General features: G+C 42.2%; 1 long non-coding RNA gene and 1 pseudogene across 1 annotated transcript in view; one reads left to right on the top strand and one right to left on the bottom strand.

Annotated features, from left to right (window-relative positions):
• Nucleotides 1-733: 733 nt before the first annotated feature.
• LOC137335471 (uncharacterized) overlaps nt 734-27,780 on the bottom strand; it is a 29,850-nt gene continuing 2,803 nt past the window's right edge. Inside the window, exons 2-4 of the long non-coding RNA XR_010966424.1 lie at nt 27,593-27,749; nt 24,152-24,383; nt 734-852 (exon numbers count right to left, since the gene is read on the bottom strand). This is a non-coding gene — a long non-coding RNA (uncharacterized lncRNA). The remainder of the gene's footprint in view (nt 853-24,151; nt 24,384-27,592; nt 27,750-27,780) is intronic.
• Nucleotides 22,843-23,003, top strand: LOC137335533 (U2 spliceosomal RNA; annotated as a pseudogene).

Below are 27,780 nucleotides of genomic sequence, written 5' to 3'. Positions count from 1 at the left end.
CAAAATCCAGTTTGAATTTCTATGTATGTTAATGTTACAGCTGCATACCAATATCCAATACTCTCAATGTATTTCCTACACCTGCTGTACTTCCAGGTATGGAAGTACAGCGGGTGTAGGAAATACATTGTACATAAAAAAGACATGGATTTTTTCAGTATTGTACAGTGATAGAAAAGCACAATCCAGTACTAAAGTATAAATTTGAACTGAACTACTAAAGTTTTTTTACCTTGTAATGTCAACAGTAAAGTTTAATTTAAATATTTTAAGTATTTTCTGTTTCTCTGTTCCCTGCTTCCATCCACCCACCCAGGTCGATTTCACATGTATTATTAAAAATCTTGTGTATGCGCGCACTTCCTGTCCAACTTTCTGTTGTCACAATTTGCGGTTATATTTTTAAGCCAAATTCTAACGTTGAAACCGTCTATGTAAACATTTAGAATGGAAATCCTGTAAGTAAAATTATCTGTAACAATGTAGTTGTAGGCTCTGACCAGTAGGTGGTTCTGTGAAGTGAGTTTCTGAAATCTCTCTCCCAAATCCATTGCCAAAAATCTTGTATTCAAGCAATGCCAAATTACTAGTACATATAAAATTCTCAGGTCGACAGATTAAATAAATGTGTTCTGATCAAACTGGAAACCAAACTAACATTTTTGGTGTTGAAATAAGCTGTTCTGTAATTTGAGCTTATATTGAATCAAGACAACCCTATTTATACCTGTTGATTCGTGGAATATCTGCATACCATACAATGATGTTACTCACTTCCTGACCAAGGTTCATTCTCTTCCATCACTGAGTGGTGTTCCGTTTTTAATTCTGGCCTTTCTTACGAGATCAATTCTAAAAGAAGGTAAATATTGCATAAGTGTACAATTCTTATGCAAAGGATTGTCGCATTTTCTTTTTTTAAAAGACCACAGTCTTGCCTGTTATCATAGTGCAAGGGACAAGCCGAGCAGTGTGGACTAGGCATGTGTGTCCTGAGGCTATGCATCTCTAGGAGAGCTGCCTGACAGGTGATTACACATTTTTCATAATTTAGTGTACTTCAAAATAAAAGTGTTCTCGCCTGAGTACTCCTGATTGAAGCACACTAGCTTGCTCATAGCTGCGTCTCAGGACTGATTCAGAAAGTTGAAACCCTGTAACTAATTGTACATAACAGTCTTTTTTACATGATGGCTAAGGGCTTGCTACTTAGTGCACATTTTAACTTTTCGTTTTAGACTGTGATCTTTGGACTTACTTTAAAGCATGGAATTCTATTGTTTTAAATTGATGTGCTCTAAGTAAATGATAAGCAAGTTATTGCAATAGTATATTTTACCATTTTACTTGCTTTATCCAGTAGAGTAATGACAGTTTTATGGCAATAGGTACAGATAGTCACTAAGCTATTGGTTTGACAGATAGACAGCCACAGTAATCCATGTAATCCTCTTCAGGTTTTATAGCCCTTAAAAAGGCTTAATGAAGAACTTAACTAACAATGATGGCTGTTTGAGAAGAGAAGTGAAAAACTCTTGGACACCAGATTAAGTGAAATTTATTATGTTGTTTCAGGTTGTTTGCCAGATGTTCCTTGGATGCTTTTTAGGTTGTTTGATCAACACCAAGAAAGGTTTATTTTTTTTAAAATGTAAAAATGAGTGTACGTACAGCATTGTCAGCGTTAAGTTTTCAATTCTAACCTTCAGCAATCCCTTAAAAATGTATTACAATCATTGGCAACTGTGTTATTTTTCTTTTAAAACAGGGGATCATTGATGTTTTCTGTAGCACACTTCCATATCCTGCGTGGGCCAGTGTTGGGTTGCCACCTGCTACTGCAGTGTATGACTGGTCCTCCCCCTCATTTCTCTGGCGCCAGAGCAGTGTGGTCCCTGCAATGTGATTATTTGTGTTAGCAGATAATTTAGCCCAGCAGACACATATGCCAAAGCTGCCTGTACCTCGTAATGCTCTTCAACAAAAGCTACTTTTATGGCTCCCTCCTCTCCATTTCTTTCCAAATTGTGTTCACATTTTGTGTGAGGAGATTATTTTTGTCTGTTGCTATGAGAGACCGTAGTGTTTATATAGTCTTTAAGGGGATACCAGATTGATTCAATCATTTCAATAGGCTTCTGACAATTTTTACATAGAGTTTATACTTCCTCTTTAGTTACAATTACGTGGAAGTTAAGTTGGTGTAGATTCTACTGCATTTCTTCATTGAAAGAATTATTACCAGGTAAAGACTTGAGAGTATTTTGCAGTGTAAACCAATACACATAATTCTAAGTGGGGTGGGGGGTGGAGGGGGGGGGAATTACAGCTTTCGCTTAATATTGCTTCAGTAACTTTATACGATGGGCCTACATTTAAAACCATTACGAGCTCACTGTGAGAAGCAAAAAGTTAATTTGGAAAAACATTTAGCATGGAAAGAAAATAAGTTGTGAGAGTAAGACAGGCTCACTCAAATGTATTTATTTTTATACGTTGGTTCAAGCCTTATTTGATTGGTATTCAGAAATATTCTAAGATTATATTCCTTAGTTACCCACACTTTATCAAATTATTCTCCATTAACCTGCAGGATGTCCTTGCTCTTTGTTTTTTGTTTCCTCTTGCCAATTTTTCTCCAGTCTTCTTTTCTCCTGAAGGCACTGACTTTTTATGTTGGTGTATGGTTGGATGGGTGCTGATTGCCCACCGGTATTGTATCCAAATGACCAGTATTTATTATGATGTGGAGATGCCGGTGATGGACTGGGGTTGACAATTGTAAACAATTTTACAACACCAAGTTATAGTCCAGCAATTTTATTTTAAATTCACAAGCTTTCGGAGATTTTCTCCTTCCTCAGGCAAATGTTTCAAGATCTCCTTGAAGCCTACGCATTTATACATATTGAACAATAATAAATGGTGTTTACAGACTGCCTCTGCAGTTGCAGAGGCAGTCTGTAAACACCATTTATTATTGTTCAATATGTATAAATGCGTAGGCTTCAAGGAGATCTTGAAACATTTGCCTGAGGAAGGAGAAAATCTCCGAAAGCTTGTGAATTTAAAATAAAATTGCTGGACTATAACTTGGTGTTGTAAAATTGTTTACAGTATTTATTATGCATGAATGTGCCATGACAGTGAGTGCCAGCAGGCTAGTTGACCATGGGGGCATCACAACTGAGCCTGGCCTGACCTAATGCCCACACATCCCACTTCCAGCAGGGGTTTTCAATTAAGAAGAGAATCTTGTGATTTCCCTTTACTTGCTCAATGGGTGCTGAGGCCAACTGTACCATTCCTACTCCTACCTTAGCTGAAGTCAGCTAGCTCAACATGGCCTGGGAATTTCTTGGTCTGAATAGCTTAGCAACTCATCCATCAGGGGAATTCTTATTTATGTTCCACTCCATTTACCCAGCATGTTTTAAAATATCTGAATAGAGAAACAAATTTACAAAACGTGCATATTCCTCACAAATTGTTAAGTATCGTTTTCATATCTATGTTTTTTTTGACCGTTTATTAAGCATGTGAGTTCTCAGTTTCCTCATCATGATGATAAATCTATTTTCTGGAAGAATATTATTTAATGAAGTTATATTCATGAATGTTATAAAGTGAGAGAAGATAAACAGGAGCAAATAAGTTAACACATTCTTTTTCTCCATTTTCGAACAATCATTTTGTTTATTTTAAATGCTACAGAAAATGATAGTGAGTTAATGTTGCATTTTGAAATAAATGTAACAGCTTTTTATAATTCACCAATCTACTGCAAATAGCTTTGGATGCATGCTGTGCAGCTTGACTACGTAGGAGATCCACAGTTAGATAATGCTGGACTGTGTTCCCATTTCTTTCAGATGCACTTTCCATTGGCTGTGCAGGTGTAAGAATTGGTTTTCACACTACGTATTGTAGGTGATGCCATGCCTGTGTTTTGACTTTTGGTCTGAAGCCATTCTGGCTCAGCAATTGCAATAAAATCACGGTGTATAAAGGACACCCCAGTGACTACAAAATGACAGTGAAGAATTCTTAGTCTCTAGTCAAGCATGCTTTAATGCTTTATGTCATTCTCATGTTGCTTATCCATTCAATTCCGCTAGAATATATTTTTACTGAGACAATTTGTGTTTCAGAATCATTGTGTTTTATCTCAATCAATAGTCAATTTTGTAGCATTTTGATAATGGCTACAGTAGGTTCAAAGGACATTTTAATGTCTGGTTTTGTAATTCTGTAGTTTTATTTGATTCTTTTTAAATTGCATGCACATGGTCCTTAATCCCATTTTAAAACAATTTCTAGTTTGATATAATAAACTGCAGTCATATTAATACAAGTTGGTAATGGCTCTAATGTGATTAAATTACATAATTTATTTTTGTTTTTATACACAGTATCACGAGCTAATCAAAAGATGTACAATACTGCATTCAAAGGAAAAATCAAGTTGCTGTAATGATTTGCTAAGTGATATTTGTTTAGATAAAGACATATGTTTACACATTTACAGTGGATTATCAAATCTTGGAGATTACTACAGGTTAGATAAACAGATCACTCCTGTATCATTTAATTGTGTACAATTCTGTATTAAGGGCACATCATGGCTCTGAGAATTAAGGATAAAAAAGTTGTTCCTTGATGCTGTCAATGTTCTCAATTTCAAAGGAGACAAGTGAGAGTATATTTAAAACCAAGCCTATCCCAAGCCACCATTGCTGAATTTGTTCACTCTTAATGCATCAGTGCTATTCTGAATCAAAATCAAAATGCTGCGGATGCTGGAAACCTGAAATAAAAATAGAAAATGCAGGAAATACTCAGCAAGTCAGGCAGCTTCTGTGGAGAAAGGAACAGAGTGTTTCAGGTCGATGACCTTTTGTCAGAATTGAAAGAAGTTGAAGAGTAAACAGTTTTTAAGTACAGAGCCAGGGAAAGTGGGGTGGGAGAAGGGGAGGGGAGGAAAGAACAAAAGGGAAGGTCTCTTATAGGGTAGAGGGCAGGAGTGATTAAATGTCAAAAGGGATGATGGTGCAAGGCAAGGAGGGTGGTAATGGAACAAGTAAAGAAACAAAAGATGGGTCTAGATGAGCTGTAAATGGCAGCATCTATTCTGAGCTTTTTCTCTTTCAAACCAATAGCAGACAATCCATGGGCATTGAAGAATTACTGTGAAGCTTGAGATTTCATTCTGTGCCAAAGCACTATTGAGAGATGTCTCTACTTTATAGATGTAAGGAATCTTACAACACCAGGTTATAGTCCAACAATTTTATTTACTTTATAGAATACAGGTGCTGGATACATTTGTTTTGAATGGTTTTAAATTGTGGTTTGAAACTGTATTTATGCTTAATTTCCCCCCCTCCTCCATAATCGGCATTTCTGATTGTAAAAGTATGCATTATCCAGGTGGCTCGGTGGTAAATACGTCATGGTGTGGCTCTTGGCATACAAATGAACAAAGTCCAAGATTTGATCACTAGTTTGTGCTGAGATAGCTTATGTAAGCCAGGCCAGCTCAGATTGGCTATAGCTTCCCCAGGCCAAACTTGCTGCACCTGCCCACTTCCTAGTGGTTCCTGCCAGAAGTGGGTGTGAGACAGGATCAGGTTGAGTTGTAATGATCTTTGTGGTTAAAAGGCCACTGACCATCCAGATTCACACACAAAGAACTGATACTCGGGTGAAGTACCGAAGGGCCACCAACATCTATGGAACTGAAACCCAGCAAGTGGTGCTGCCTCCAGAAAGAGCTGGCTAAGAAAAAAAAATCAAGAGAACATTGAAAGAAATATTTAAAGAGATGTCTGTCGTCTTGGAAACATTATGGAAAGAACCAGTGTAGTTTTGGAGGCGACATGTGGGCCGATTTTCAACTGTGGTGCCAATCGGGCAGGTGGTGGGTGCAACTTCTGCAACAAGTGCCCGATAGCATCAGTGGTTGGCCTAAACTATTTTTGCAGTTGGAGCTCCATTTGCATAATTTTGGAGAGCTGCCAGTGCTCAATGAATGCTGACAGGCAGCTCACCAATCGGAGGGGTAGGAAAATCCGGCAGTTCCTTTGTGGAACTCAGCTGGAAGCGTGTGCTTAAAAGGGGCATGGGGAGAGGGGAAACAGGGGGGCCAGGAGCATTCATGGTACCTGAAAATTGAGTAGGGATCACGCAACAGGCATAGGACCCTAATTTAAATATTTTTGCCTGTTTTGGGTGGAAGTGCTAGCTGCCCAGTTTGAGGCCTGCTCGAAAATCAAGTCAGGTGGGCAGTAGGTTTTTCTTTAAATTTTCGCCTGCCTACCAACCCGTTTTTCAGCTTAGATGGAATGGTAGGCAGATGAAAATCACCCTCCATGATTTTAAAAATAAAACACAAATTACATGGTTTAGTTGCCTGTCCTGGGGCTTATGGATCAGCTCTCAAGTTACACTCCATCACACAAATATTTCTCAATCAACTCTTCTAAATTAAGTGTTCAGTCCATGCAGTCAGAATAGACTGTTCATAATTCACAATTAGACAATGACTGGATTTCACTTTTCTTTTTAAATCTTGTGTTCTGAAAAGCACAGCAGTTCTTATACTATTATTATTTTGGTAAGAGTTAGCTATTTTGTTCCAATTCACAGGAATGCCAGGTTGGACAGTGTTAGAATTTTAACAGAGGAGTAAATTTCCCAAGATGGATTTTCAGACTAAAAGTGTTTTAGTAAAAATGCAAAATATTTATTTTTTGGATGGATACTGAATGTTTGGCTGTTAGTAAAGAGAGGTTGGGTAGGGTAGGGTAGTTGGGGGGGTGGGTGGGGAGAGTCTATGCTCTCTCAAAGTTAATGTCAGTACTGCGGTCTCTTAAAGTTAATGGCTTAGGAAGCTTTGCTAAGGAACGAGACTTTGCTCTATTTTCTATTTTTCTAGTTCTCCTGAAATAGTAGGTGTTTTGATATTTTGGTGAATGGAAAGTTTAAGGTAGACAGAGCAAACAAAATGATTTGTAACTCAGAAGTGAACGCACAGAAGTCTGAGGGATTTCTTGGTGTGCCTTGAGAAATTAACTGAATTACAATTTTTCTTAAACATCGAGCAGTGTACAAGTAGTCAGCACTGATAGATACATCATGTGCAGTCAAATACTATGGAGGAATTTTTCCAGCTTGATTCCTGAGCTGTCACAGCACTGTCCTGCATCCTGCTGAGCTGATTAGCCTCTGCTCTGCCCTAAAATACTGCCTGTGGTGAGGTAAAAAGGGAATAAGGATTGAGCCCTTGATGCTGTGGAATTTGTTAATCCAGTTGATTGTCATATGACTTGTTGAGATACTGAGTTTTTAACCCTTTAAATTGTGATTTTACACAGTGTGACATGTCTTCACAGCACATAATGAAGAACTTGGGTTTTTCTAAAACTGGAATGAACTTTCTTTTAAAAAAACCTCACTCTAAATTACAATTACCATGATAATACAAGGTTGCATGAGCTGTGCTATCTATGTAAATCATTGTACCCAGACAATTATCATGGGAATGAGTGTCCAAGTGTGATATGAAAGTAGTTGGGGCGAAAGTGTCACATGCATTTACCCAATCGGCATTCGGAAAGCTTTGTACAAAGTTTAATCTCGCTCCAAAAATCACCAAATGTGGGAAAGGCCAGAATATATGAAAAAGTACCCACCTTTAGGATTCATACCTGCATCAATTAGGAGACCTTTTTATTAGAAGTGGGGTGAATCTGATTTCATCAGGTAGGAGGCCAATGGAATTAATGCGAGTCCCGACCAATTTTCATGGTTGCGCCTCATTAGAATAATTTCGATGAGCTGCCAGTGCTGAGTGAGCACTGACAGGCAGCTCACTGAGGTGAGGTGAGGTGGTGAGGTGAGGTGAGGTGGTGAGGTGAGGTGGTGAGGTGAGGGGGGTGGGGGGGGGAGAGTAGAATCCAATAGTTCCTTCACAGAACTGAGCCAGAAGTGGGACGTTAAAGTGAGGAGAGGCAATCTGGGGGTTGCGGGGGACATGTGGGGAGATTTAGGTGGGGCCAGGAAGAGCAGTAGGACCCCGATTGTATGTAGGCTCCTGCTCGCTGGTTTCCTGCCCACTTCACCTTAGTGGGCCAGATATCGGTAGGAATGGGACAGTATGGGTGTAATTTTAACCCCGAAGAACAGGTGGACTGGGGGTGGGTGGGTAGTTAAAACTGTAGATTTTAGTAGCGGGACTGCATCCCGGCTCCACTTTCGGGTTTAATCCAGCCACGAATTGATGTGTGCGTGCATCCGAAACCCAGAGGTCACGTCTGCACTTAAAGCCGGCAGGCAGATTGTTAAAGGGGCAATTAACTCATTGAAATGGTTGAGGTATTTAATTTTGTTGTTGATTCTAATTCTGAAACTAATTTAACCTCACCTGCATGGGTTTCCCTGGTCTCATGAGTCTCATCCGGTGAGAGGAGGCAAGAAGGGCTGGATCCATGAGGTAAGTGCTTACATTGTACTGTTTGTGGGCCAGGAGGAACAGAAATGATCCCTCCGGGCCCAACAAGCTTACCAGTCCCAATCGGACACCCGCAATCTTCCGATCGAGACAGCCCCCAAAGGTAGAACCCCACAAAGGTAGAACCCCCTCCCTCGATGGTAGAACCCTCCCCCTCCCCCCAATGGTAGAGCACCTCTTCCCCTCCCCACGACGGTAGAGCCCCCACCCCCGCCCGACGTAGAACCACCCTCGCGTCTCGGCGCACCCGCCCCCCACTTGCGCCTCGGTGCACCCGCCCCTTCGAGCACCCGCCCCCCCCCCGGCGCCTCTGCGCACCCGCCCCCTCGCGCCTCCACGCACCCGCCCTCCACCTGCCCTCTCGCAGCCCCTCCGCCTGCCCAACCGCAGCCCCTCCGCTTGCCCTCCCGCACCCTCCCCGCCTGCCCTCCCGCACCCCCCACACCTCCCCCGCGTGCCCTCCCATGCCCCCCCGCCTGCCCTCCCGCACCCCTACGCCTGCCCACCCGCACTGCCCCCCCACCCCCAGCCTGCCTTCCTGCAACCCCCCCCCCCCCCCCATTGTGCCTTCCCACACCCCCCTCCCTTTAAAATAGAGCAAACAGAAACACTATGGTGACATATTCTGCATTTGTACTTGACGAAAGCAGATACATAAAACGAGGTGTTATATCGCACCTTTGTAATGGCAATGCAAAACACTAGTAAAATGCATATTTATAATTGAAATACCAGGGAAGTTGAATGCATGATCTATATACAGATATTGCATACAGGTTTAGGTTTAACCAAATTAATTCACCATTTGTGTGTGCGTGTGTATATTATTAAAACTTTCATGAATTGTTTTTGCTACTGAATATATTTAATTCAATACTTTGTTTAGTTGTGTGAGTGAGTTTTCAAGAATGTTAAGTATTATATAGACGTTAATTTTTTTCATCCTGAATGGAATGTTGTCATCTCAATATTTAAAAGGAATCTGTTAGATCTTGAGTGTCATTGTTGAACCAATTCATCTACATCTTTATTCAGTGATATTTTTACACTGGAACGTCAGTACAATACAACAGTTCGTTGTTTGTTGCTAAGGTGGGTCTACACAAATTAAAGCAGCTGTTGTATTATGTGGGGCAAACATTATTTTGGAGGAAAAATGATTAGAGTGTCCTTCTTCAGGGATGAAAGTTTTGTTGTCCATTTCTCATTGTTTGTAACAAGTGCTGATGTTAATAGAACTGTTAAGGATGCAGCTTTGCTGTAGTATGCAACAAACACATAATGGTGAAAGGATTAGCTTCAAACTGTGTTACTGATTGTACAAGCCACTAGGTCTGATCACCAGGACAGCAGCTTGTCTCCTGGGTCCCTACTGAGCTGGTGTTGAGGTCATTGACCTTACAACAAATTAAAGGACAAAACGCTTTTTATCCAGACCCCCAAACTGGTGGCAGCCCTTTGAACAGACTTCTTTTAAGAGAAGTAACTGAATAATTTTTAGTGCTGTCGAGAATGACTTTAGAACCCTTCCAGTCTATTGGAGCTGCACATGCTGTTGCAGACAAACCGTCTGGGCACATTGAACTCTGATTACATTTCACAGACTTCTGAAATTCCAGTGATAGTTCAGTGGGACTGATCCAAAGTAAATACTGTATCTTATTTTATTCAGAAGCACAAATACAGTCTAAGATTAGTTTTGATAGCACGTGATTTCTGCTGCCAGGATATGCCTGCAGTAGTCTCCTGATATCAGCGCATCTTGTATTTTAAATGGCATTGCTTCGAATTAAGTTCAGTAGAAAAAATTGTTGTTCTTTACATATAGCCACTACAGGCCTTCAAGAATATTGCAACTTAGGGGAAATATAAAACCTTGTTATGTTTGTAAGTCCTTTCATCCCATCTAATTTTGGTCCTTGTGTACCCACTCACCTTTATCTAACAAAGACACTGCATATGCAGGTTGATCCCAGTTCTGCCTCTGCTGTTCTTCTACCTGTTGCTTAGAATTGCAAGTGAGTAACACAAATAAGGCTGCAGCGGGGACAAGACCATTGTCCACTTCCTGGTGGACTGCCCCTTCGTGCAGGAGGTGTGGAGAGTGATGCATTGGTATCTGATCCGGTTCACCCCCAACAGTTCGGTAATACAGGACACTGTGCCCTATGGGCTGCTGCCCGGAACGTACACCGAGACAGATGTCAACTGCTGCTGGAAGACCATCACCTCGGTGAAGGAGGCCCTTTGGTCCGCCTGAAACTTACTGGTCTTCCAGCTGAACGAGCTGTCCATGACCGAGTGTTGCTGACTAGCACACTCCAAGGTCCAGGAGTACAAACTGCGGGACGCACTGAAATGAGGCCATCCAACCTTGTATTGTACAGCATGTATTATAAGATATGTACTGTGTTTTGAATTGTAATGATGGTATCGGAGTGTGTACGATCTGTATTTTGTTGTTTTGAATTGTAATTGTGATTATTAACATTGAACTGTATGTATCCTTAAATTTTATGAAATAAAGTATACTTTGAAATTTAAAAAAAACAAATTGAATCAAGCAACCGTATTGCCTCCCTGAAGGAAAAGACCATGACTTTTCTCAGCAATACATTAGGCAGCCTGGCGGAGATTGGCTACATACTGTGTGTGAAATTTTAAGACAGAACCTATATTGTACAATCCATAGTGCAGCATGTATTCAGGCATTAATAGGCTGTTCCACCAAGCTACCTCATATCTGTCAGTATTTCAAGACATGGTTGATTTCTTTATCAGGTGATTGTTGCAATCAGTCTGTTTCATCAATGTGAAGACTTCACTATCACAAAGTTAAGGTGAGCAAGGTTCTTCAGTCTAAAAGGATTTCTTATGATGGTATTCAAATTGTGTTCTGATATGTATTGAAAGGATTCAATTGCTGCAACTGAAAGGAAACAAGATGGCTGCAAAAATCAAAAGACTGATGTTCTGAGGTTTGTGTAGTGTTTGTAATTCACTTGTTGTCATTTGTTTCTATACAATATATATCTCTGCCTCAACCACTCCCTGTGGCTCAGTAACCCTCTGTGTAAAAAAAAATTCTTCTAACCCCTCTCCTCAACAACAACTTGCATTTATATAGAACCTTTAACATAGTAAAACGTCTCAAGGCGCTTCGCTGGGGTGTTATTAAACAACATTTGAGACCGAGCCACATAAGGAGATATTAGGACAGGTGACCAAAAGCTTGGTCAAAGAGGTAGGTTTTAGGAGCTTCTTAAAGGAGGAGAGAGGTAGAGAGGTGGAGAGGTTTAGGGAGAGAATTTCAGAGCTTAGGGCCTAGGCAGCTGAAGACACGGCTGTCAATGGTGGAGCGATTAAAATCGGGTTTGCGCAAGTGGCAAGAATTGGAGGAGCGCAGAGATTTCGGAGGGCTGTAGGGCTGGAGGAGGTTAGAGAGATAGGGAGGGGCGAGACCATGGAGTGATTTGAGAAAAGGATGGGGATTTTAACACCGAGGCGTTCCCGAACCGGGATTCAATGTAGGTCAGCGAGCACAATTATGATGGGAGAAAGGGTCTTGGTGCGAGTTAGGATATAGGCGGCAGAGTTTTGGATGAGCTCAAGTTTATGGAGGGTGGAAGATGGGAGGCTAGCCAGGAAAGCATTGGAATAGTCATGTTTAGAGGTAACAAAGGCATGGATGAGGGTATCAGCAGCAGATGAGCTGGGGCAGGGGCGGGGACGGGCGATATTATGGAGGTGGAAGTAGGCGGCCTTGGTGATGGAGCAGATATGTGGTCAGAAGCTCATCTCATGGTCAGATAGGACAGTTATAAATTGATAATTCCTTGTCACTGAATCCCCAACCAGAAGAAATTTCCATTTTCCATCCTGGTGACCTATCTGATTGGAATTGCCAATTTGGTACCAAATTATGGGCAATTGTTTTGCTGTGAGCCCATGCCTACTAGGAATTTGTGTGAGTCTTCCCAAACTTATTCGACTTAGAACTCTTGCAGTTGGCAGAGTGAATGAGGAAATATTCACCTGTGGTCATGATTCAAACCCAAGTCCTAGAAATGACGAGATAATGGTGATAGATTTTGTGAGGCATGGTTCACAGTGCAAACTAAAGGGGGTTTGCAAAATTTACACTAATGTCTTAAACCACCACAGCACAGATATTACCCAACATTTAAATATGACTAGTGATATTATTGATTGATATTACCCATTACTAATGGAGAGTCAGTGGATAGGCTATTTTATAACATGGGCCCAATAAGCCCATAGAACAATCATCCCTCCCACTCCCTGGAGAGGCAGAAAAGCCCCTTCCCCCACAACAGAATTCTCCTTTCTTCTTCTCTTCATCCTCAACAGGGTTTAATTGTTTCTTTCTTCCTACCCTCAACAGGTTCTCTTTGTTCACCTTCACAACAAGGCACCTCTCTCTTTTCTAAGTACCCTGCGCATCAGTTCTCTCTTTCACTCTCATTCTCCACCTGTTCCTGAATAGGGTCTCTCTTCCTCCCCCATTCAAACAGGTTTTTTCTTTCTTTCTTCGTGCAAAAACAGAATCTCTCCAGTTCCCTTCCCCAAATGACTATCTCTCCTTTTCTCTTCCCCATGCTTACTTTCAAGCGAGTTTCTCTCACTCTCCTTCACCAGATCAGCACTAGTTTTAAAGTTTCTTTCTTTCTTTCCTGCCTGTTTCCTAGGCTGAAATAGACACTTAAGTAATTAGGAAGAAGAAAATTGACAGACAGATTCGTTGTAAGGATAGTTTAGGAAAATTTGTGTAAAATGTTGAACTCTAACTTGCCTTCAGTTAGCAGGAGTCATATCAGATCATGTTATGACTAGTTTTGAAGGCAAAACACACTGAGGTAGAAATTAGTCTGGACCCAAACAGAAAGGCCCGAGGACGTCTCAAATTTGGGCCTTGGGCCTCATCTACACCTTTGGGCTGAACAGCCGGGGCCTGTCGCACCTCCACCCACGAGAAAAATGAATTTCAGGCCACTGGGAACAGCCCTCGGGTAAGTTCTGGGAGGGGGTTGGATCAGGCAATGGGGGTGGGGGAGGGGTCGTGGCCAGGACTGTGCAGTCCGGGGGGGACCACTCCTGCTCCTCCTGGCTCCAAAGAAAAAGTAATTTTAAAAGAAAAATACACTTAACTTTATTTGGCTGCTGAAGAATCCTGAGCTCATCGATAACTAATTTTATAAAGGGGTCTCTCTTACAGGTAATGGGCCCCCTCATTAACATATTTAAGGGGCCTAACGGCCGTTTTAGACATTCACCTGGGACCCTAAAACATGGTCCCCAAGAATTTAGCAGTGGGACTAATGCCTGTGCAGATTGGGTGCAGGCCGTCCTATTGCTAAGTTGGTATGTTTTGTGTCTGTTTTATGCCCGAAATATGGTCGCACACATACCAATTTCTATCCCACTGATCCTAAACCCACAAAGAGCCTAATGATGTGGAACTCATAGCTAGTTTATGACACATTGATTCCTGCTGCATATTTTGGATCTACTACTTGAAGTAGAGCTGTAACACTTGTAGCCACCTCTATTTACAATATCAGGATAAAAAGTCTTTATTCTAACTTGAGACAGCTACGCTCGTGGAGATATCCTGCCTCATTTGTCAGGATGTGTGACAAGTAGAAGCAAGATGTTGGTAACGCACAGCTGATGAATGAAGTCCTGTGACGAGATGGCAATCAGAGGTCAGTGCTTAGAGCGTGATGTATCTGCATGACCTCCTCCAAGATAAGGCTTTCTAAAGGGTCATAAGACTGTGATACCTCTGTAAGCGTTTCTTTTCTGGTATCAGGACTCAGAGAACTGTAGAGAAGAGGATGTGACAGCTTTTTTAAAAATTTCTAATGGTTTTGTGAAATGAGCATCTATTTGGCATGTGTTTATTGTACATTGTGAGAAGTTGATCTTTAGGGGACAGTAAAGAAAATTCAAAGCAGATTGGCATGAACCTGCTTACTAGGGTTTTGCAAGCAGCAAAAGTCCTTTTTCAGGGTTGAAAATCTGAACCTGTTTTTGTACCCCCAGCATTAATTAGAATGATAGCTAAGTAAAAGTGGATTTCTGACCATACTGAAAGATGAAAATAAGGGAGGACAGAATGTAGCATATTGTAAATAATTGTACTAAAATTTGAATCTTGCCTGTCTAATATAAATCAATGCTACTGTAAGGGACTATAAAACCTGAAATATGGGACTAAAATATTAATTCAATGATTATGTGAATATAGGAGCATTTTCCCATCAATTGAGAAATCCTTTGCATGCTAAACAACAATTGCCTACACAATAGTGACCACACTTCAAAAATACTTTGTTGGTGGTGAGGTGCTTTGGGATGTCCTGAGAGCATGAAAGGTGCTATATAAATGCAAGTCTTTATTTCTTTAACTGTAGTTACTGAATATCTGATCAGCTTATAAGTTCAACACATTTAATTGAAATATTACTTCAATTACTTCCACCTCCACAACATTACCCGTCTATTCACTTAACTTACCCTTACTGCAGCTGAAATCCTTGTCCACGCTATTCTTGTATGAAGAATCGACTTCTCCAAAATCCTCTTCTTCACCAACCTCTTGAGCTCCACCTACACAAATTAAAACTTGTCCAAAACTCAGCAACCCAGAACCTGTCCTGCACTAACTATCATTCACCTATCACTTCTGTCCTTGCCAATCTCCACTGGCTACTGTCATCTAACTCAAAATCCCTCTATGGCCTCTGCATTCCTCTGCAGCCTTGACCAGCCCATGCCGTGCGGATCTTCCACTCCAGTTTCCTGCATGTTCACTACTCCCAGCATTCCTCACTCAATGACAAAGCTTTTAGCCATATAGGCTCTACCTTCTGGAACACTCTCCTTAAAGTTCTTCGGCTTGTTGATTCTCTCCCTGCCTTTAAAAGCTTCCTTGAGATCTTTTTGATTGTACATTGAGTCAATTTTCCGAAGTCTTCTACTATTGCTTGCTTCAATTCCTTCTCTGGGAATTGCCTTGAGATGTTTATGTACATAAAAGGCACAATACAAATGCAAGCTCTTGTTGAAATAAGTGTTTTCAGAATATCTAATTTTGTCGATGGTTCGTGTGTGTAATTTTGATGTATTTGGCATCTTGCCCTTCCTTGTGACTTCTCGAATATAATGTGTATGAGAGTTTAACTGCACAATAATAGTTCTATGTGGAAAAAAGTCCTTCTGGTATACAGACAACACTTTTTGAAGAAATCCCTGCTTTACACATGGATATCTTTGAGACTAAACATCTGCAGTAGAGACTATATAAATCAGAGCATCATTTCCCTTCTGTGAAATCTTGGTCTAATATCAGTACCGTATTAGCAGAGAACATATGAATGAATAATTCACCCCATGCCTCAGTTTTTAACACCATGCGGACACTTTGATAAAACTTTGGCAGAAGTAGCATTAACATTTAGCAATACAAGCAGGCTGACTTATTTTGTATCTTTCAACATTATGGGCGCTAAATTGGGCTGTGTAGCACCCGTTGTTTCAATGCTACACGACCTCTCTGACATCCAAGATAGCATCTTGGATGTGCACGCACGTTTCCAGTGTGACATGCACCGGACGCCATCTTGGTATAGAAGTTAGCGCAGGCAAAGATAACGAACGCTGGAGTCATGTAAAGTAGAGAGAAAATGGCTTCAATCAGTGTGCAACGCTCAACTCAATGCATAGTCTTAACCCCGACCATCTGAACGTGTCTTAATGTGCCTGGAGGACCGCCCCACAAGCGCTATTTAAAGGGACTGTGCAGGATTTACAGGTTAGTGGCTGGATTGTTGCTTCTGGCTGCCGAGACATTTGTAACTGTTTTTGGAGGACTCCTAGACTTGAATACTAGGACAGGGGGACATAGCCTACATTTAGAGCCAGGACGTGGAGGAGTGAAGTTAGGAAATGCTTCTACACGCAAAGGGTGGGAGACGTTTGGAACGCTTTTCTGCAGATGGCAGTTGATGCTAGCTCACTTGTGAATGTTAAATCTGAGATTGATAGATTTCTGTGAACCAAGGGTATTAAGGGATATGGGGCTAAGGCAGGTATATGGAATTAGGTCACAGGTCCACCATGATCTCATTGAATGGTGGAACAGGCTCGAGGGGCTAAATGCCACTGCCACTTGCTGCCTCCTGATATGCGCCACCTACTCCTGTAAGAAAGCGGGACGTGTATCTGGGTGGTGTGCCTGTCATGGTGAATAGCTGCCAGTGTGTGTGGCCTGTGAGTTGTGGGTGGGCAGCTTGAAACAGTGGTAATGTGTAAGGGTGAGAGGAAGCATCTGGTTGGAAGAGTTGAGTACTGATGGAAAGAGTTTATTGGTATGTGGGGGATGGGGGGGTGTAGTGCGTGGTGCAGTTGGTAGGAGACGCCACTTGACAGTTGACCTCACTCACCTTGACCACTCATGTCAAAGCATTGAACTTCTTCCTGTACTGCATCCATGTTCATGATGCTGTGCTTCTGGCATTGGCTTCATCCCCTGCTGCCTCCCAATGCCTTTTGGATATATGTCTGGAGGGTCTCTTGCCCCCTGCCGCGGATATAGGATGTCCCTCTTTCTGTCCACCTCTCGCACCAAGGTCTCTAGTGCATCAGCAGAGAACCTTGGTGCACGCACTCTCGCAGGCCTGGTGCAAACTCAGATCGGCAGATTGGTGAGGTCTGGCATGCAGATTGGAGGATGTGGGATTTAGTAGTGTCCAACCATTATTCAATGTTTTAACGTAACTCATCAGTGTGTAAACATAGGGATGGGACCTGCATCTGTGTTTTACGTGTGTGATCTCCGTTCAGACTCCATGCAGACAGCAGACTGTTATTTTCTTTAAGAGATTTCCAAGAACCATCCTCCCTTAAAGAGATTGGGCTCCCCCTGGTGGTGGGAAGTGTGAATTGCATTGATTCCACATGCAAGGCCTAGAATGGAACGCTGATTGCAGGTGAGTCCTCCAGCCGGCCGAAACTTATGTCCTGCTGCGCAAGGGTCATTGGGCGCGGGTAATAGCACATCACGCTATCTATGCCCCAAAACAGCTCTTATCCAATTTTTCCCCCTATGTTTGTAGGCAAATATCAAAAAAACCCAAAAAGAATGATTATTCTTTTGGTAGCAATAGAAATGCTAATGGTCTGATCAGATGAACAGAAGCAACTCTACTGACACAAAGACATTTCAATCTGGATAAGCTTTCAGTTTCAATTCAGAGTGAATTCACATTGTAAATGCATCAGTCATTTTTCATACAGCAAGAGCTCACAGACAACAATGAGATGAATGACAAGCTAAGCAGTTTATTTTTGATGGGAGAGAATATTGGCTGGGAATGGTGGATTAAGTTTAAGAGAGGTAGAAAGATGGCATGGGGCAGGGGAAAGTTCAGAGGCATGATGCAAGGGCTATCATCTGGAGTAGGGGTCGTGTTGGCACCTGGAAAGTGAAGGATCTGGCAAACCGGTGGGGATTAAGCTTATTCATGATGATCGAACAGAATGGAACAATGGAGGGTGGCTCTTCATTGAAGGAGAAACGGAAGCCAGAAAGGTCAGTTTTATGTTTAATATAGAAACTGTGTATTCAGGATGGAAGGGTAGTGGCAATAAAGACTCACAAAAGTTACGAGAGAGAGTTTTGGCAAAGAAAAACTTTTAAACTCGTCCTGCACGAGAGGAAGGTTTTCTACTTAATGAGATATTTCTGCTGAGCTTTAAATTCCTTGTGCAACCAAAATAATGGTTCTTTCAGAAATGTATTTATTTTTTGATCCTTGGAACATACCATCAGTTGAAGGAATGCACATATTGAGAATCAGATATTCCTTATTGAAGTGTAGTTTTAATATTGCAACTCTTTCTTATTTGAATCTCCGGTCTAGAATGCAGTGACCACTCATGGTGTAGTGCGTTAAAGCTGGGTGTGTTCATCTTGGGATCAAACAGGGTTTGAGCCCCATGCAGTCTTGAACTTGTACTTTTATAGAATCTTTCGCATAATGAAAATTCCCAAGGATCTTTATGGGGGGTAAGGGGACCCGAGCAGGAAAACAAAAATAAAACAGGTAATAGAATGGTTACAGCACGGAATGAGGCCATTTGGCCCATTGAGTCCGTGCTGGCTATCTGAACCCGCTGACCAACCACTGACAGAAGTCTGCATTTTCCCTCGGCTCCCCTCCCCCCACCTAACAATGGCCAAAGGCACAGTCAAAGAATTAGGTTCTGAGGAGGCTGTTTGAAGGTAGGGAGAAATATAGCAAGGCAGAGTGATTTAGAACAGAATTCCAAAGTGGACGAATATGGTGGCTGGAAGTTCTGCCACTGATGATGGAGCAGAGGGAAGGTAATGCATATTAGACCAGAGTGGGAAGAACATTGCTGTATGCTGGGACATAGGATTGCTGGGGTTGGCGAGGGGGGAGGAGAGGAGGAGAATGGCCATGAAGGAATTTTAAAATGAGGACAAGGGTTTTAAAGTCAAATATCTGGGGCGAGGGGCCTAATGGAAGTTGGCAAGTAGCTGAGTGACAGACTTGATGGTTAATGGTTTGGATATATGTTAACACTATAGGGTCTGGTAGAGGGTTTCTGTGATTAATCGTCCCATGCCATTTGTGGAGATTATAAAGCCCATTGCCTAGACTGTCCAACTGTTCTAGATAATAGAGATTATATGGAAATCAAACAGCACAAAGGAGGGTGGAATTATGAAAAGAGTGGAGAGGGAGGGGAAATAGTAACAAATGTAATTCATATACTTGCTTTGTTATAGTCAGCAAAATAATTCAGTTCATTGGTGAGATTAGGAAACTTCCTGAGCAATCATTTCTTTGGCCGTAAATCTATACCCAAACCCCTAAAAACAATCTCATAATGCAGTCTCAAAATTGCCTCCTGTATTTTGAACACTGAGAACAAATGTCAGTGAGAATCAGCAAAATGCTTGTAATGAGTTTTGCAAAACAATTCGATATGGGCATATTTTCCTTACCTGCAAACTAAAAGAGGTAACATGAAAAGCTAATTTCCTTTCTGCATCTTTCTTTTTCTTTTTGATTTGCTCACTGGAGTAATAGTCACAGGGATGTTGTGCATGATCCTCTTTCATGTTTTTTAAAATTTCAATTAGTCTTGAGAATATAGAGCACAGAACATTGTGGAAAATGGCTGCAAAGTCAACCTAGAAAATGGGCAAAAAAATAGTTCTCTAAGGAATGTATTTAAATTTTGATCTTCAAAAGATCCTGTCCCGCAGAAGGAATAATTACATGAAAGGATTGGAGCCATATTGTGGGAAGAGATGGCCTGTTTACAATAAACAGGATGGAGCACATTAAAGTGAAAAAGTTGCCGTATTTAAGCCATATTCCATGATAAACTGTCTGGTTCACAATGTGTGGAATTCCTCACTGATTCAAATTAATTATGTGCTCACTCCTCATTAAATACATGCCAGTGTTTCCTAGAATAAGTCCCTAATAGTTTTTTTGTAGTCTAAAAAACAATTGTTAAGAATTTCATCTGACTTTCAAAGTACTGCTTTATGGGGCCAATAATGGGATCCCAGCTGCATAAGACCAGGAGTCTTGCCTGTGAGGTGCTGGCTGTGTCTGCACCCAACTGAGATGAACTCATCCCATTATGCAAGGCAATCTCACTTACACAATTTCAAGGTGCCTACAACATGCTGTTCAGGGGCGAGATTCCCTGAACCAGCCACTCTTAAAATTCCCGATCCTGGCACACAATGCCTCCGTTACCTGCTTAATGCAGTATGGACTGAAAATTATGCTGGACTGTACGACGCGAAGCCCACAGACAGCGTGGCCTCCCAGTCCTTCTTGTCGTCTATCACGGAGGTTCTAGACGACAGCAAGCGGGAGAGTCTGGATCACCCGCTAACTCTGGACGAACTGACAAAGGCCGTCCGTTCCTTCGAGAAGAGTAAGACTCCCGGAAGCGATGGCTTACCGGTGGAGTTGTACTCGGCTCTGTGGGACTGGATAGGCCCAGACCTGCTGGAAGTGTACGGGGATATGCTCCTGGCAGGTAGCATGTCACACTCCTTCAACTGATGGTATGTTACAAGCAGAAGGGGGAGAGGGAAGAAATCAAAAATTGGCGACCCATCTCACTACTTAACGTGGACTTCAAAATTCTGTCCAAGGTCATCGCCAATCGGGTCAAGTCAGCCCTGGAGGTGGTGATCCACCCCGATCAGACCTGCGCCGTACCCGGCAGGAAGATCTCTGATAGCCTGGCGCTACTCAGGGATACGATCGCCTACGTACAGGACAGGGGGGTGAACACCTGCCTGATCAGCCTGGACCAGGAGAAGGCCTTTGACAGAATATCCCACACGTATATGATGGACGTGCTCTCCAAAATGGGGTTTGGGGAGGGAATCCGCAATTGGATCCAACTGCTCTACACAAACATCAGTAGTGCAGTTTCAATCAACGGGTGGGAATCAGAAAGCTTTACGATCAAATCTGGAGTCAGGCAGGGCTGTCCTCTCTCCTCCGTCTTGTTTGTATGTTGCATCGAACCCTTTGCCGAGTCCATCAGGAGGGATGCAGGCATAAGAGGGGTGACGATCCCAGGCAGCGGAGGCACTCAGGTCAAGGCCTCCCTGTACATGGACGACGTCACTGTCTTTTGCTCGGATCAGCTGTCGGTCCGCAGATTGATGAGCATCTGCGACCAGTTCGAACTGGCCTCTGGAGCCAGGGTAAATCGTAGCAAGAGCGAGGCCATGTTCTATGGGAACTGGACCGACCTATCCTTTGTCCCCTTCACCGTCAGATCGGATTACTTGAAGGTGCTGGGGATCTGGTTCGGGGGGGCCGGGCGTGCACCAAAAACTGGGAGGAGCGTATTGCCAAGGTTAAGCAGAAATTGGGACTGTGGGATCGACGATCCCTCTCGATCGTGGGCAAAAACCTGGTTATCAGGTGCGAGGTGCTCTCGGTGTTGCTGTACGTGGCGCAGGTCTGGCCCATACCTCGCTCCTGCGCCGTGACAGTCACCCGAGCCATCTTCCACTTTATCTGGAGATCAAAAATGGACCGTGTCCGCAGGGACACGATGTACAAATCTCTAGAGAAAGGGGGGAAAGGTGTGCCCAACGTGGCCCTCATCCTGATGGCCACCTTTGTGTGCGGCTGCATCAAGCTGTGCATAGACCCTCGGTACGCAAACACAAAGTGTCACCACGTGCTGAGGTTCTACCTGTCCCCGGTGTTGAGAAGGATGGGCCTGGCCACACTGCCATAGAACGCTCCGTCCAGTTGGACCGTTCCGCCCCACCTGTCCTTCGTGGAAAAGTTTGTGCAGAAAAACACCTTTGACCACAAGGCGATCAGCAAGTGGTCCGCTCGTAACGTCCTCGAGACCCTGCGAGAAAAGGAGATGGTGGATTCTGTCGGCTGGTTCCCCGAGCAGACTGTCAATGTCATTTGGCAGAACGCCTCATCGCCAGAGCTTTCAAACAAGCACCAAGACCTAGCTTGGCTGGTGGTGAGAAGGGCCTTTCCTGTCAGACCCTTAATGCACTCCCGGACTCTCAGCGCCACCGCGCGCTGTCCCCGAGGAGGCTGCGGTGGAGACGAGACCGTCACCCATCTCCTTCTGGAATGTGCCTTTGCAAAGAAGGTCTGGAGAGAGATGCAGTGGTATTTGTCCAGGTTCGTCCCGAGCGGTTCCGTTACACAGGATTCTGTGCTCTACGGGCTGTTCCCAGGGACGCTCTCTGAGACGGACAGCAACTGCTGCTGGAAGACCATCAACTCAGTGAAAGACGCCCTTTGGACTGCCTGAAACCTGCTGGTCTTCCTGTGCAAGGAGCTGTCCTCGACCGAGTGTTGCAGACTGGCACATTCCAAGGTCCAGGACTATGTGCTCAGGGACGCACTGAGGATGGGTGCGGCCGCCGCAAAGGCTCTGTGAGGAAAGGCAACCGTTTAGAGCCTTCCTGCCACCGTATATCGAGGTGCTGAAATCAGTGAGAAACCCCTAGGGCAGAATGTAAAATTCAAATTGATGTAATGAAATGTAATGTACCTGTAATTAATCTGTAATGAATCTGTATTGATTGTGATGCAATGAGGCACCCTAGAGTGTTATGAACTGTAATTATGTCCAATGTGTTCATTGAACTGTACTTGATGTAACCTGCAAATTGTATAATCTGTATTGTGTACGTTTGGAATGAGATATGACAACTGTATTGTATGTATTGTTGCAAATTTTATGAATAAAGTATATTTTTTGAAAAAAAATCTATTCTTATCAGTTTACGTCCCCTATCTGGGGACCATATATTAAATTGATTTTTGGAACAGGGAGATGGAACAGGGGCTTGCTCCGTCCACTCCACGCATCGACCCAGTATTGCAGTGTCTCTGGGAACGGTGCACCTCCCTGTGGGGAGATATTCAAAAGGAAAAACAGGTCTTTCCCAGCCTCTCTGTACGTGTGTATGTATTATTGCTGAGAATAAAGCTGATATATTGCACTTAAAAAAAAATGGACTGAAAATGTGACGAGAGCTCTCACACCTACAGGAAGGAGCCTACCACATAAAAGTTCAAAGCCGCCATGACTTTTACAGTGACTGATCGGGCTGTCCTGTGCTGGAGATGGGCTATACATCTGGCTGCGTCAGTGCGAAGAATTTGCTGTTGGTTTCCTTCAGGAATCATAGCCAATGCAGGCAGGTTTGTATGGACATGTCTAGATTAAATATTCTAGCCCTGTGTACACAAATTGCAGCATATGGAAGTGTCTGAACAGAGTATTGAAGATATTAGTGCACCTATCTGGCACGTCTCCTCTACTCCTCCTCCTCCTTCTTAGAACCTGCAAATAGAAGTGTGCCCATGGGAATACCCGTAGTTGGACCTCAATGAGCAAACTAACAGTTGGAGCAGTGCTATAGACAGGTTGCAGTACAGCTTTAAGTACCTGTCAGAAAGGCTGCAAGTAGTGTCAACAACTATCTCGTCCAACAAGACCCAAATCACACCAAAACAAACTATTGCTAAGAGATACAGCAAAACCGGCAATGTACTTTTAACAACGAGAGGTAAATTGAAAGAACAGGTCTCTTTAGCAGCAACCATTTTATATAGAGGCCTAACCTATTGAGTGATGCTCCCACCTCCTGATCATATTATGGGGAGAATTCCTTTTACTAACATATAATGTGAGGCTATATTGAGCCTTATGCGTAGTTTGTACACAAGCCCCAAGCATGCACTGGGCATCAGGGATGCATTATTAAATGCTAGGTGTGTCAGGCACACAGTAGATTCAGGCCTCTGGTGCCAGACAGGGGGAGCAGATGCACATAGGCTTAATGGGCATGGCCTATCACATTAATGGCCCCCTTGTGTCTTCCTGCAAACACTTAACATTTCAAATGTTTACAAACTATATTTCCAAAGTTATTTCAACCATGATTAATTTTGAAAACTCCTTGGCCAAAGCAATTGAGTAATTGCTGCACAGTCTTAAAAAAGGAGAGAGATATCCGTATTTGAAATAATCAAAAACAATCACTTTACTTACTTTGCACCACTTTTAATGTATTTTTTCCTTCTCTTCAGATCATCCTGTAGCATGTGATATTTAACGGCTGAGCGATATTGGGACTGCTCTTGGCTTTTCCCAGTGTTGTTGTTTATCCAGTTGCTATGAGATATGTAAGAGCAGCTGGAGTGATTTATCTTCTCTTCCTTTAAGAATATACCTGACCTCCACTCAGCTTCCATAAGAAAGTTTCTTTGAAAGCAGGAACATGCTGATGGGGAAATAACATTAATTTTTATCTCACTTTGTCTTTCCTAAAAATCTCAATATTGTTCCACTGGAATAATGTAATAAGGTTGTATCAAAACCACATATTTGAAGTGCACTATTTAATGTGCAACCATGGCAATATTTTTACAGACAAAGAAACAAAGTAGTTTAATGCAGCTGGGAAACTGTGAATGCAAGGCTACTAGCTCTGTGACCAACAGCATAAAGCCATCCCAGAGGTGTATATAAACTTAATGACCTGGTGGGATTTTACATTGGACTCTGGATAACATGGGGCTATTTTGGAACCCTACAGTTAAGGAACGTGACTATTCATCAAACACCCAGAAACTATATAAAAATAATATGGTTCCCACAAAGGGTGACCCTCGAAGTTGTGTGATGGAAAATATTTTGCTTAGCTGCAAACTGAAAAAGGTAGCGTGAGAGCCTGACCTGGGCTAATTTCTTTCCCGTGTCTTTTATTTCTATTTTTTCTTTTCCTTTTGCTGACTGGAGAAATAATCACAGGGATGTTGTGCATGATCCCATTTTTTTTTTTAGTTCAAATAGCCTTGAGAACACAGATTGTTTTACATGTGATTTCACTTACTGTACCCTAAGGCCTTCCTAGTTCCAGGGGCTGTGTTGAAAGGTAGCTTTAAAACTTGCTGAATTTCCATGACTCTTTTTTTGCAAAAACTAAATGTGCAAATAAATTGCTTGATAAAAATGCGACAAAGGCAATCACAGTGATTTTTTAAAAGACCGTTTCTAAAACAATTGATCACAGAGAATATTTATAGCCCCCAGTGCTATAGTATCGCTCCTGCCAATAACATTTAATAAGTTTGGAATCCAGCTGGAACATTGGATCCCCAGCTGGAGACCCCAAGCTCAAATCTCAGTCTTGGCTGATGATCCTACTCAGGCTTCCCTCTGTGAATGCAGAATTTCCTAGGGATAATATTTCTGTTTTAACATTGTTTATTAATGGTGTTGTGTCATGCAGGGGAGGGAAGGCTGCATGAAGTTGATAATGGCTGTGAATAACCTCAGCCCTTACCCTAATAATGCCAGTTTAGTAAACTCAAAGCTGGCTGGTGGATGTAAGTTTGCACTGTGAATTTTACAATGAGAACATTTTTGACCTTGTGGCATGCTGGGACACTAACATGTGATGCTACAGAATGGTAACATATGGATTTTCATTTGCAGTTCCCCACATGGTGAGTTTCTCACCTAAGCTACACCACTAGGGAGAAGCTCCAAATGGAAGATAGATGCTTCCCTACCAGAGGGAGAGAAGGTCAGAGAGCAGGTCAACCTTCTAGTGGACAGTCACAAAGCAGTACTGACACTTTCTAGAGTTCAGGTCACCTAGCTGTCCTCTAAAGAGAGAAAATGATTAAAACTGGAGAAAACATAAACATTTTTTACATTTGATTATGGACAGTTTCAAACGGATCTGAAGGTAAGGGGTTGTGGTCAGACACACACTTGCACTGCCATATTTGACACATCGGATTGGTCGCACTGTCAACAGAAGTTTACAAGCCATGAATTTTGGGGGAAATATGTCCTCCACCAAATGGTCTTCACAAATCGATTCATAAGATTTACCAATCCCTTTAACAGCTGATTACCTGATCACAATCAATTTTGTTACGTAATGTAATGTATTTTACTCAATAGCCTGCAGTAAAGGGTTAAATTGTGAGCCAGTTTGTAATTTGGAAAATTGAATAAATTCTTCCTGAAGAGGGGGAAAAGAATCGCAGTTTGATCCCGATTTCACTTTGTTCACATGCTGGGTGTGATTTTCTAATCGTTCTCTGTGGGGACACCAAAGCTGCACTCGGAGTACATTTTTGCACCTGGGTGCAAAGTTGCTATTTTATACGGCTGTGCACTGTACCTGTTAGCAGAACCTTTTTTAATATTTAAATAACTGGTGCAGTTTCCAACTATGATGAGGCCTGTGACCGTGGTGAAATGGCCACTAACAGTACAGGGAAATCTCAATGCCACTTAATTCCTTCCCTTCCTCCTCCCCCTTTGTATATATAGTTTTATAAGTTAAGTTATTTAAAGTTATTTTTTTATTCAGAAAGTCTATCATTGGCCATTTTGACAACTATTGCTTCTTGGACAAATACTTTTTTTGTACACTGAGTTGTTTATCTCTTTCTCAAAAAAAATTGCCGACATAATGCAATGACTGTGCTCCAAAACCACGGACAGTGTGTGCAGCAAAAAGAAATACCTTTTTGGAACAGTTAGAGTGGTGTTCTGTTCCACATTCTCACCAATTTACCAATTCCAAACTACTAGGCCTGGGTCCTGCAGCCACCACAAAATTATTTTATAAAGCAACTCTTCTAAATGAGCTATGTGTAGAGGTGTAATTGTGTATATAGCAAAAAGAAATTGTGGCCAGGGACACATTTTCCCCGTTCTTGAGGTGAACAATATGAACTTTTACTTTTTAAAAAAGTTTTTATCAATTTTATTGAGCTAATTTCCCCCATTTAGAATTAGGGATTCAAGCAATTAGGCTATTCCACCATGCATCCGGTAGAGCCATTGACTGTGGTAACCTATAAATAGTTAACATTTAAAGATCCTGATTCTGGAAAATACTATCTCTCTGCATCTTAGCAATTCCTCAGAAAAACTTTAATTATTATGGGGCAGAAATTGCTTGGAAAAGAACGATGAACTCAACAGCGCTCACCATTGTTAGTGCCAAAATCGAGGAGGAAGTTCCAGCGTTCGCACATGCGCAGTGAAAGGCGGAAATCCGGAACTTGCTCCTACTGGTTCACCGGCGATTTGACAGCTTCGCATTAAAGGTATATCACCCACTGCAATCAGTGAGATCATTGAATCAGCGCCAACTTGCTCATCTGCCCAGCTGGAAAGTAACTAATATTGCCACAAAACAGGTTCGCTTAAAAATACCAGGTCTACACTAAGTTTTAATAGTGCGGTAAGTCTTAATGACTGCCAAACAACTAAAATTGAACTTTTAAAGATATGGAGTCTCATTACTCCTTATTTTAATAGTTTTTGGTCATTAAAAAAAAATTAAATTAAAAAATTATTTTTTTTACTTTTCCCTTCTGTCTCTTTTAATTAATTTGATTATTTATTACCCTCTTTTATTCGCTGTCTATAACTGTTCATGCAATGATTTTAATGTTATACCTTTCATTTCCTGGATTTCACGTTCCAGTTTGCAGAAACAGTTTTGTAGCGTGTCAAAAATGCTGCAATCCGATTGGTTAAGGGGAGAGATCGATCCTTTTGCTTCTCCCATGGGTCCTAGCTTCACTGGAACTTACGCTGGGCTCTTCTCCGCTTCCTATTAGAGGAAATGTACCCAGAAAAGGCTG

The sequence above is a fragment of the Heptranchias perlo genome, chromosome 19 (genome assembly GCF_035084215.1).
Source record: "Heptranchias perlo isolate sHepPer1 chromosome 19, sHepPer1.hap1, whole genome shotgun sequence".
Taxonomy (NCBI): Eukaryota; Metazoa; Chordata; class Chondrichthyes; order Hexanchiformes; family Hexanchidae; genus Heptranchias; species Heptranchias perlo.
The sequence above is the reverse complement of the archived record's forward strand: the minus strand, read 5'-3'. Positions and strand labels throughout refer to the sequence as shown.